The sequence below is a fragment of the Mus pahari genome, chromosome 4, assembly GCF_900095145.1.
Source record: "Mus pahari chromosome 4, PAHARI_EIJ_v1.1, whole genome shotgun sequence".
Taxonomy (NCBI): domain Eukaryota; kingdom Metazoa; phylum Chordata; class Mammalia; order Rodentia; family Muridae; genus Mus; species Mus pahari.
The window spans coordinates 32,800,381-32,812,150 of record NC_034593.1 but is presented as its reverse complement, the minus strand read 5'-3'; the positions used below and the strand labels follow the sequence as shown (position 1 = coordinate 32,812,150).

The window sequence follows — 11,770 nt, the reverse complement described above, 5'->3', positions numbered from 1 at the left end:
CCAAGACCTAGGGGTAGGGGTATGATGCAAATATTTAAAAGGCAACTTTACAACATTTTAATATGGCTTTATAATGCTGATTACACTCAGCAGCTCATCTTCAGGCTCCCTTATCATTGTGAAAACAAGAGTTTACATTTTGCTGGGAGTATGGCTCAGGGGTGAGTGTGCATTTAGCAAGTCCTGGCTTCTATCCTTACTACCCCAAGCCAAACCCAAAAAGGCAAATGTGCTGACAGCTAGGACTTTAGATTATTCCTTTAGGAATACATACTGCAATCCCTACAATGTAAGCAGCAGAGTTGCAGGCCATTTTCAGCATGGTACCTGCTTAGGCTTCTCTGCAGACCAGGATTAATGCAGTGCTGCCTCTTCTAATGTTGTCCTTCTTGTGTCTAAGGAAAATAATATACTTGTGAGAAAAGAGGCCGTGTTAAATTAACCATGTGCTTTTTCACATTTGATGGTGCTCTAATAATTTGGCTACCATATGTCACAGGGAAGCAGAGCTGAGCAGATCCCTGGGGCTCACAAGACAGCCAAGCTTCATTCATGAACAACTGAGACAGTGGGAGACCCTGTCCCAAAACACAAGAAGAGCACCAAAGGAATGACACCCAAGATTGTTCTCTGTTTTCCACTCACTGGTACATACCCATACACATTCACCCACACATACATGAACACATATCAGCACACACATACCTTCTTGCCACCCTATTTTAGCAACGTAAGCCCTCACACAGGCACACACATAAACTTAAACCAAATGTTTGCCATTGTCATTATCTGTCATAAAGCTTCCGATGTGTGCATGTCTAAGGACACTGCAAAGACTGTCTATCCAAACCTGAGACTGTCAGTTTCCATGCAGCCAGCCAATGGCCACACTGGTGCCTGTGAACAGGCAGAGTTAGTTGTTCATTCTGCTGAGTAAGTATGAAAGATCCCATTTGGGTGATGTTTATGCCCAGAAGAGAAAAGAAAACCCCCAAAGTTTTCTGTTATATTTTACTCAGAAAATCAAATGACCCTTCTGGCTGGGTTGACAAGAGTTTCCACCGAGCAGTTTGTTCCACCAGGTGCTTGAGCTTTCGCTTCGCTGGACTTTGTCTCCAGGCTGTGTTAGTAGGTCTAAAGCAGATATTATTGTTACTCTTTGACTACTAGTGGTACGCAGTTGTCTGCTCTTTTGAAGGATCGTATGGCTGCATGCTGACATAGTAACGGTCGATTAAGGTCATTTCAGAAAAAGATTAGGTATTTAACTTAATGAAGGGGCTGTAGAAGCTCTCATTTCTAAGGCAATGACAATGCTAAGACACATAGGGCCCCTCTCAGACTTACCTGCCTTTCCAGTTACTTCTTCCAACACATTCCCTCTCACCTCCCACCAAAAGGTTCAGCAAGCCCCTCCCCTTTCCAAAGTAATTTCCTCCTCTTTCTCTGCTATATCCACCTCCAAGGACCTTAGTCCCCCTCTCCCAGCGAGAGACCCTTTCTTTATATCACTGCTGCAGGGTATTCTGCCTTCACTCATTCCTCTTCTGCGTTATCTGGAGTAGACTGTCCTTGCTAAAGCTAGACTGTGCCATCAGATAGAAATCAAGTCTTCCTTATCCCGGTGTGTTCGGATCATCTTCTCAGGGTAAGTATTCAATTACTCTCTGTAGTGTTCTCTTTTCATTCAGAAACAGCTGGGTGCTAGGAGACACATTTAGATCCTGCTATTTTAGGCCACCTGACAGAACATATTCTTAGCTTAGCCATACTCAAACAGGAACCCAACTTGTAATGCGAACGAGTATCTATCATCTATCCCTGCCTTCCCATCTGTTCAGTTCAGTTGTGTCGAGTGCAGCCACAGAGCAATGCCAGTTCTTCATCACTTATGCAAACGTGCCTGCTGCTCGATCTCGCTTTTAGCAGATACCAGGTCCCAAACTCTTTGAACTGGCTGGCAACCACGGAGTTGACTTCAGTCGACTTCTTAAAGAAGAATTTGGAGCCATTGATGATGTGTGGAAGTGATCCATTTGTTCTTTATCCGGAAAGCACATAGGGCAAACACTTTCACAGACACAGGAAGAGTGAGTATAGGCATCTATCCTCTCCCCATCAGAGGCAAAAGCTTCCTGGTGAACCAACTCTTTCTGTATGGGTCTTCCAGAAGTTCTATTTGTTAATAACCTACGTGTATCCAAGACCAGGTGATAACCTCTTTGACAGACAGACATCTGAATAGAAATCGAAATGGAAACAGTTGGGTCTAATCACATATTAGTAATGAAATGAATAGAAGAAACCATGGGCCAGGATGGAAAATAAAGTATAACTTTAAGAAAAGAAATAATAATAATTTTTTAAAGCCTTAAGAGGTAAGATGAGGTGGGCCCTATGCCATTTGCTCTGTATAAGAACACTCTACATTTCTTGGATTTCTTATTATGTCTTTGCATTTCTGACACTTAGGACTTCTTCTGTTTAGGTGTCATCATATTCACCATCTAGTAAAATTCTTAATTCACACAGTGATTTTTGTGACCTGTGAGCCATTGATAATTGGACAAAGAAGTAACCATGAAAACTGGTAGCTTAGCCTCGTGTACTTCTGAGAGCTCCTCACTATCTCTCCTCCTGAAATCTGATGCTCTAATCTTAATTTTGGACACGCATTTTATGACGAAGAATTGCAGCATCAGCACCTTTCCCCGGAAGCCCATTTATTTCCTGGAAGGTTCATTTATTCAGTCCAGAAATACTGTCTGAACACTTAAAGCTACCAGATAGCATTCTAGAAAGTGACAAACCAGACTCTGTGATGTCTTGGCTGATAAGATGGCTCAGTTGGTAAAGGGACTTGCTGCCAAAGTCCTACAACGTGGTTCAGTCCTCTAGAGCCACATAGTAGTCTCCTTGTAACTGACTCCTTGTAAGCTGTCTTCTGACTTGCACATGTGCACCTTGGCACATGCAAATCCCCACATAAGGTAAATAAGTCAATCTAATGAATAACAGTATAATTCTAGCTGCAGCAGAATTTTATTCTGTATACTGCCTTGTTCTTAGGCATGCCTAATAGAATCATCAGGATGATACACATATACTGTTTTATTCTCTATCATCTTTTTTAGTGGTTCTTAGCACTAGGAAGTGCTCACTAAATAGTCATTTGAATGCTCTCATAAGGGTTTCTAACGAGAAAGGAGACCCACAAGGTTTACAAATGACAAAAGTTTTACTGTCTTGTCTATACATTCAGTAGTGTCTTGTTTCTAACCCCTAAGTTGTAGTAGGATAGCCTTGCTCCAGGAAGAGGTTGTTCACACCACACAAAACTTATATCCGGACCATGGCAAATGCGTATCAGATCCCTTAGGACACTGGCTGATTGTGTTACAATTCTTTGGGTGAAGGCAACAGAAACCATCTTAGCCCAAAAGGAATATATTTGCGGGCTACTAGGAATTCACATAATTCAGAGGAACTGTGGAGAAACTGTCCAGACACAAGCTAAGTTCAAGTTATCTATAGAGTCACAGAACAGATGCACAAAAAGAGCAGGAAGAATTTGTTTAGGGTGTCACTGCACCATGTATGGGCACCCATTGTCTACTCGTCTTGGCTGCTTTATAAGTTCCATTGAGGTTAGCTGGGGTCATGCCTCTGTCCCTTAACTAGCAGAGGATAGAACACCTAATAATTAATTTCCTGAGGGAATCAGGGTGCTAGGAGGAACAACCAAAAGAATGCTGGGAAGATGCAAAATTAGATTGTTCAGTGAAGCAAGGCACCTCAAGAAAAGCGGATGGTCTGAACTTAAACTCTATCTGAAGACTAGAAGAGAGCCTGCTACACATCCTCACAGGTGCCAGGAGACCCAAGGTTGCCTTGGAGACAAGGGACATTACTGCTCACAGCCCCAGGCATCATGAGCTTGAACAGGTCAGTTCTATATGGAGTCAATTAGGATGCAGGCTGGAAGGATGCTGTATCCTTGTATTATGTATTATTCACAGTGGCTATCGATAGTGCCCCAGGACCTGGAGGCCTCAGTCTTACAAAGAAGCTTCTAGTGAACGTACTCTAACTGGGCCCTAGAGAAAGAGAGCTGTTGTAGAAGTAGCTGCTCTATCTCCAGCATGTTATTTCCCACACAATCTCTTTCAAAGGAAGGTACAGAGTAAATAATGATATAAGATGGGCAGAAACACGAGGGAAGAGTTAGCAAGGTGAGGCTAAAGGAACAGTGGTCCAGGACCATCTGATTTAAATAAAAGATGAAAGAGAAAGCCAACATTGAAAACGTAACTAACAAAGGACAAGGGATCAAGGTAAGATCGTGTAGGATGGGTGTTAAGACCAGAGACACAGCTGGGGTGATCTGGGGTGAGCAGACACACAGAGAAGCAGGTGCTGATGCTGTGACTAGCATTGGGCTTATACTCAATTGCCAATTGCCAGGCTGGCTTAGCCTAGCCAAAAAAAAAAAAAAAAAAAAGAGCAGGCATTTTCTCTCCCATCTGTTTGGCAGAGCATGAAGCAGCACATGGCCTGTCTCTGTGGGTAAGTACAGGTGGGGGAATCATGAGGAGACTATTGGGGCTTTACTGGGTCTGTGACCATAAGTCAGGTTCACTCCGTTGCCTAGCGACGGAACACTCACTTCGGATGTTGCTAAGTGAGGGAGCCCTGACCTCTGAGGCTATTTTCAGTGAGTTGTCCTGAGGCTTTCACCCCAAGCCCAGTGTCAGGGAGTTTCACAGGATTCAGAGGAAAGAAGAAAATGTCACTGTCATGCTTTGAAGTATTTTCTGCATCAAGTCTTAACTGTGTATGGGAATTGTCTTTCTTCAAGTTCCCAGATACTTCCTGGGAGAACAGAGGCTACAGTCTACCTTTGCAGATCCCAGCCCTATCCCCAGGCCAGTAATGATCTTACAAATGCCTCTTGTGAACCGACAGTGACACCTCAGAGCCCTAATGGGAGAAGAAGGGCAAGTGTGGGCAAGGCCCCTGGCTCTCCTGCCTGCAGCCATTTCTCAAGCAACCTGTTTCTCAGGGAGACTTCAAGAAACAGCTCCTGGTCTTTGCTTGAAAAGGAAACCAGTCGTTCAAGGGTTAATCATCAGTGCTAAGTGAAAAGCTCTGTGACTGTACTCTAAAGACTTCATCACAAGGTAATGTGGGCTGGGGGGGAGGCGCAACCACGGCCCCCGTGTGGGTGGATGGATCTACTAAGACAAGTTTTAGATTTTTTTTTTTAACTGAAGATGAAACTGCGAAATCTTGGTGAAAATTAAGCCACACAGAGCCGGTGGGAATGTAAAATAAAGTTTATATCAACTAAGAGAGATATTATGATCTATATAAGGATGCACTACAACCTACATCTGAAATGTCTCCTCTTTCCTATGCATACCCCTGTTCAAATCTTGAATGACAAATGACTATAGCATCTTCTAATAGCTGAAAGGAAACGTTGATGTTGTTACCCGTGAAGCTGTGGTATGGAGTGTTGGCTAAGTCAAATGCCCTCTACAAGGAAGCTTAGGAATGAAGCCTTGGAATTGACTCAGAATTGCCTGGGTGAAAAGCAAGGTAAGAGGTTGGAGAGGGCAGGTATGGGTGCAGATTTTACATTCCAACGTTTTCATCTTGTCAATCACTTGGGGATTAAGTTGAGTATAGGACCTATCACTGCAGCACAGATAGCTCTCATCCTGCTTAACACAGACATATGTCCATGAGAACTCAGTCTCAGATCAGTGAAACTCAGTTTGGGTGATCAGAGCCTCCTCAGGGGACAGGGTGACTCAGAGTGGTGAGTCTCACCGTAGGACAGGTCTTAATCCATCCTGAGTGATTTTTCAATCCCCATCTCAGCCCTTGAAATTCTATGTCCCTGCTTTTCTTGTCACTTTTCTCACAGCTTGCCTTCCTTCAGGGCAGCCTCGGTGACTTCACATTGTTTTAAAGGCAGGGATCACATTACTTTCTTCTGTCTGCCACTTGGAGCACAAGGTTGTTTCCACATCAGAGACAGGACAGAATCGCACACCTCACTCAAGTCATTTGTATACAACCACAGGGTAGGGAATCCGGCCACAGAGCACAAGACACATAGCCTTAAATGTGAATGTTGAGTGTTGTTGAGACTAATTTTCTTTCTTTCTTTCTTTCTTTCTTTCTTTCTTTCTTTCTTTCTTTCTTTCTTTCTTTCTTTCTTTCTTTTCTTTTCTTTTCTTTTCTTTTCTTTTCTTTCTCTCTCTCTTCCTTCCTTCCTTCCTTCCATACTTCTTCCTTCCATCCTTCCTTCCTTCCTTCCTTCCTTCCTTCCTTCCTTCCTTCCTTCCATACTTCCTTCCTTCCTTCCATACTTTCTTCCTTCCTTTCTTCCTTCCTTCCTTCCTTCCTTCCTTCCTTCCTTCCTTCCTTCCTTCCTTTCTTTTTCTCTGTGTAACAGCTCTGGTTATTCTGGAACTCACTTTGTAGACTAGGTTGGCCTTGAATTCACAGATCCTCCAGTCTCCCAAATCCTGGGATTAAAGGCATGTGTCACCACACCTAGCTATCCAGTTTCTTTTCCTTTTTTTTTTTTTTTTTTTTTAATTGATGTTTTGTTTTATTTTCTTCTTGAGACAAGTTCTCACACTCTACCCCAAACTAGACTGGAAGTCACTGTGTAGGCCAGGCTGACCTCAAACTTGTAGCAATCCTCCTGCCTTAGCTTTCTGAACACTAGAAATATGTCTCACTGTGGCAAAGTTCTAGATCTATGAGAAGAAAATGGCTTGAGAAATCAAGAATCTGCTTTGGTTGCAGTCACATTACTTGCAGAAGTGATTCTGAGACCCAACAGAATTCTAGCCCTGGATTTCTTGCCAATATTATCACGTTACCATGCACTTCCCCAATCCAAGGAACTGATAATGCAGCTCTCTATGAAAGGTTGCAGACTCAATTCATATGCCTCAAATTATTATTCATATTCTCCCACCAATTTCATACCCGCCAACAGAATCCTATAGCTTCCCACTACACATATAGAGAGGTGTTCCCTCACCCCAAACTGCTGGCTGACTATGCTGCTTGGGCTCCTGTGCTCACCACATACAGAGAATCCACGAGCCATGAAGCTTCAAACTGTAGTTTATAAGGATAAATATGATGAAGGCCCAGTTCACTTTACGTTGAAAAGTTGGCATGGCTAGAATGATCATGATGCCCCTCCCCTGCCTCTGCTACCCTGGATAGGAGACATAATAAATGGAACACCAAGGGAACATGGGCACAGCGCTTGGTGAGCCAGGTGACAGATAACTCATGGGCTCAAACAGAAGGTTTACAAGAGCGGCTTGGGTGAAGGACATTAGGTACCACCTCATGGGAAGTGACCAAAGAGACAACAGTAACAGCAGGAACCTGATGACAACATTTGGACAACTTTTTCAGATTACAGTCACTCCAGGGACCAGCCTCTGTCTCAGGAACACCCACCTTCGAGCTGCTTCACTCCCATGCGGAGACACTGGGGTCTTTTGAAAGACTGCTTTCTAGGAAAATGTAATTTACTCTTACCAAGCCAAGGATGGAATGGCTTCATTTTATTGGTATTGGTGTGTGTGTGTGTGTGTGTGTGTGTGTGTGTGTGTGCTGGAGGCACTGGGGATAGAACCCAGGACTTCACATGTGCCAGGGGAGCCTTCCACCCAGAAGCTGTACCTCCAGAGAAAAAGAACTTTGGAAAATCTGAACATTTTTTTTTTCCCACAGAACACAAGAAATCCCTACATAACAGAGCACTACGCAGCCTTAAAGGGTTTTGTTTTGTTTTGATTTAAGGGAAGAAAAATAAAATATGAGTGTGAACCTTTTATGCTGCCTTTGTGTAAGGAAGCTAACAAAAGCCCTGCAGCCAGACTGCCCGCTGACACTTACTACTAGGCTGAAGGAGGAAGAGGGGTGGGAGCTGAGGGGACTGAGAGGGACATCAGCTTTCTCAGCTGACACCTTTTATATATTTGCCTTCCAAATTGACTACCAGTCTGAAAAGCAACGCAAAGCAGCTGAAGGACTTGTGTCAGTGCCCCATCTGTTTAAGTATTGTTGGCTGGTCGGCACACCTCTTCATCGGACTCTGATTGTAAATTGGCCCATCTGCCTCCTGGACCACCACCAGCCGGGAGTGGTTCTTCTGTGAGGCAGGACCCTGTGCTGAGCCACAGTGGCAAGCCCCCTAAGTCCCCAGTTTAGGTTGGAAAAGCCGTGCTGTCCCAGCTGCAGGCCTTGGCAGGTGTGAACTCTTTCGGTCAGACTGAACTTTAAATCTAGTCCGAGCTGATTTTGTTTCATGTGACCCCCTGGCAAATGGCTTAGCTGCTCTTGCTTCCTTTTTGCAAAATGAAGATCAGAATTGCCCTAGAAAGTTCTGAACCACAGGAGTTGAAGGTTCTGAACCACAGGAGTTGAATATATCAGACGCCTGCTGTGGCCCTAAACACATGTTTCTGGTGTTTTCTCATTTATGTTACCTCATTTCCTGCATCATTTCCTACCTTAGCCAAAAGCATTTTAACTTAATGTGCCCAAAGTATAAACAGTGTCTTAGTATACTAGCAGTTTTATGTCAACTTGACACAATCTACAGCAGTGCCTCTCATCCTGTGGGCCATGAACCTTCTGTGGATAGAATGACCCTTTCGCAGGGGTCGAATATCAGACATCCTGCATATCAGATACTTGCATTATAACAGTAGCAAAATTACAGTTATGAAGTAGAAACAGAATAATTTTGTGGCTGAGAGTAACCACAATATAAGGAACTATGTCAAAAGGTCACAGAATTAGGAAAGTTGAGAGCCACTGAGCTACAGTCATCAGGAGGAAGCCTCAGTTGAGAAAAATCCTCCACAAGATCCTGTGCTGTAGAATATTCGATGACACTGTGAACGCCAAAATTGTGTTATTTACTGGAAAACAAACAAACAAACCTGTTTCTACTTGTGGGATTAACCTTTAATCCCAAACAATGAAGATAAAGTTAGTTTGTAGAAGGAAGCACCCATGTTTGAAAGTGATATCTAATTGAGGGGCAGACAAAGTGACAAACCAGAGAAAGATGGGACAGAATAAGATATGCCCAATTCTCACAAGAGATGGGTGGCTGGTGGGCCAGCCACTGAATTCTGAGATCAAGCTTCCAGACCCTGGGAGTAGATCAAGAGTGTCTGGATTGGAGAGCTGACTGGTCAGTCTATAGACCCCGAGTTGTCCCTGCTGCTGATGTGCCCTCTTGAGGGACTGTCCAGGAGCAGGTAGCAGTGGAGCTGAGCCCAGCTCATGACCATTGTCCATGGCCTAGAGGAGACAAGACCATCACTGCCATCTGGGAGACCCGGCTACAGGCCCAGCCTTGGATCTTTTATGGTCCCAGGTTCCGCCTTCACTCAGCTACACTAATGTCCATCCAGCTCACCTGAGCCACAGCTGCTCCTGCACTTGGGTCTAACTTCCTTCCGGGACTTTCTGGGCACCAACTGGTCCAGCTCAGCCTCCTGGCTGGGACAGCAGGGAGCTGCAGATTGGGGTGACAAGCAAGCCTGTATGGCAGAACCACTGGGGGTGGGTGCTGCATTGGTCAGGGCTGATGACTTCCTTGTCTTCCTGCACCGCTCTCAGTCAGTAGTGGAAGCACCCAGACTGGTGGATGTGCCCATTGGGCACCCTGAACCTCAGGTCCTGTGCTCTGGTGGGGTCCCCCAACCCAAGGACCTCCCTGGGGAGCTGGTGGTCCTTTGCTAATCAGGATTGCATTTAGGATGCATTACCATATGATGCGTGATTTAGAAATTAGAGGGAGAAGGGAATTCTAAGCCTAAAGCCTGTCATGATGGCTATCTTCTTGAGGCTTACTCTTGCTATGATGAAACACCATGACCAAAATCAAATTGGAGAGGAAAGGGTTTATTTGTCTTATATTTCCACATTGTAGTCTATCACTGAAGGAAGTCAGGACAGAAACTCCAACAGGGAAGGATGGTGGAGGGCATGGAGAGGTGCAGCTTACTTGCTTGATCACCATGGTTTGCACTGCCTGCTTTCTTACAGAACACAAGTTCACTAGCCCAGGTGCCTTTCATTAGATCCCATGTTTAGATTGGTAGGAGATTGTCTCTGCAGTACCTTGGATCTGAAATACTCCCTATTCTCGCCCCAAGGCTCTATGAAAGAGGCTCATTCCTTTGCTTAGCACTGTGAGGAGGTTGGTGGCAGCATAAAGAGGCAGAGCCGCGTGAGAGGCTTCCTGTCACTGAGGGCACACTCACGGAGGGATTTGGGGCCTCATCCCTTTCTCGTAGACTTCCCAACTGTGGTGAGGTAGCAGCTTTGGGCTTGCTTGCACTCCCCATTATGACATCCTGCCTCTTCTCTAACCCAAGAGCAGACAAGCCAACTGATCTAGTAGCTTTTCTATTGCTGCAATAAAACTTCAGGTCTTAAAAAAGGCGCATTTATAATTTGCCTTCCAGTTTCAGAGTGTTAGAGTCCATGTGACAGAGTGAAGAAATAGCTGTGAGCTCATATCTTGATTCACAGCCACAAGACAGTGCAATGGGCAGGTTGTCTTTGAACATCTCAAAGCCCACCCCCAGTGACACACCTCCTCCAACAAGGCCACACCTCCTAAACCTCCCCAAATGGTTCTACCAACTGGAAACCAAAACATTCAAATCTGTGAGCCTACGGGGGCTATTTTCTTTCAGACACCGCATCAGTCAAAAGAAACCTTCGAAAATAAGCCAAAGAGAGCCTGTTTTCCATTCAAGTTCACCAGCTGGACAGGTGTTAACTGTGAGGAAGCCTACTAAGGGACCAGGAACAAGATTGTCCCTAGGAATGGAAGGAAAGTGGGATTGTCTTAAGCCATGCTGAGGAAATGGGGGAATAAGTAGTTCTTTAATGAAACATAATGAACTTTCCCCTTTCCAGAATTCCCACTTCCCAGTGCAGTCCCTACAAGTCACCACGAGGTTCTTTTGCTTTTCAGGATCCTGACTCCGGTGTAACTTCCTTTTCTTCTTTTCTTGCTAACCAGAGCTGATGGAGGCCTTTTCTGCTACTTTGGTTTCCTTGCTTTCTTTAAAATGCCTGCTCCCTGCTAGGGGCAGCCCTGATACCTAACCTCCAGGGCAGCTTAACTCAGAAGTCATGGCCTTTTCCTTCCCTTCATGCTCCTCCTCTGTGCAGTGACTGAGACTTACAGCTTGTCTGCCATGGGGGCGGGGGGGGGGGTCTTCTTTGAAACTCCTCCAGCTTCTGTGTGAGCCTGTTCTTGAGTTATTTGACTAATGAAACTACAAACCCTAAGAGGGGGCCCTAAATTATGTGGTATCAACTGGCAATCAGGAAGGGACTCCCTTGAATTTTTCAGTAATTCCAACAAACCCTTAGAACCATATTAGTCAACAATCCCACAGCCTCATCATTGTCCCTGAAAAACAAACTCAGAGTAGAATAAGTGGGATCGGGTTCTATTTCCTCTCTAAAGAAATCGCCTGAGCACATCATGTAAGCATTGGGAAGCACGTGCAGTTTCTGTTCATCTTATCAGGGACATGTCTGCTGAAGAATGTTTAAAATCAAATGGCAGAAGGGTGTGGCAGATTAAGACAGGCCTTTCTTGCAGAATGTGCTTTGTAAATAAAGCCTACTTCTTGTTATCTTCTGACTCTCGGGCGCACAGACTTCCACTAACCCTCCTAGATAT

At 44.7% G+C, this 11,770-nt stretch overlaps 1 pseudogene; it reads left to right on the top strand.

Annotated features, from left to right (window-relative positions):
• Positions 1-4,280: 4,280 nt before the first annotated feature.
• On the top strand, positions 4,281-9,804 carry LOC110320756 (annotated as a pseudogene).
• The last annotated feature ends 1,966 nt before the right edge of the window (positions 9,805-11,770 follow it).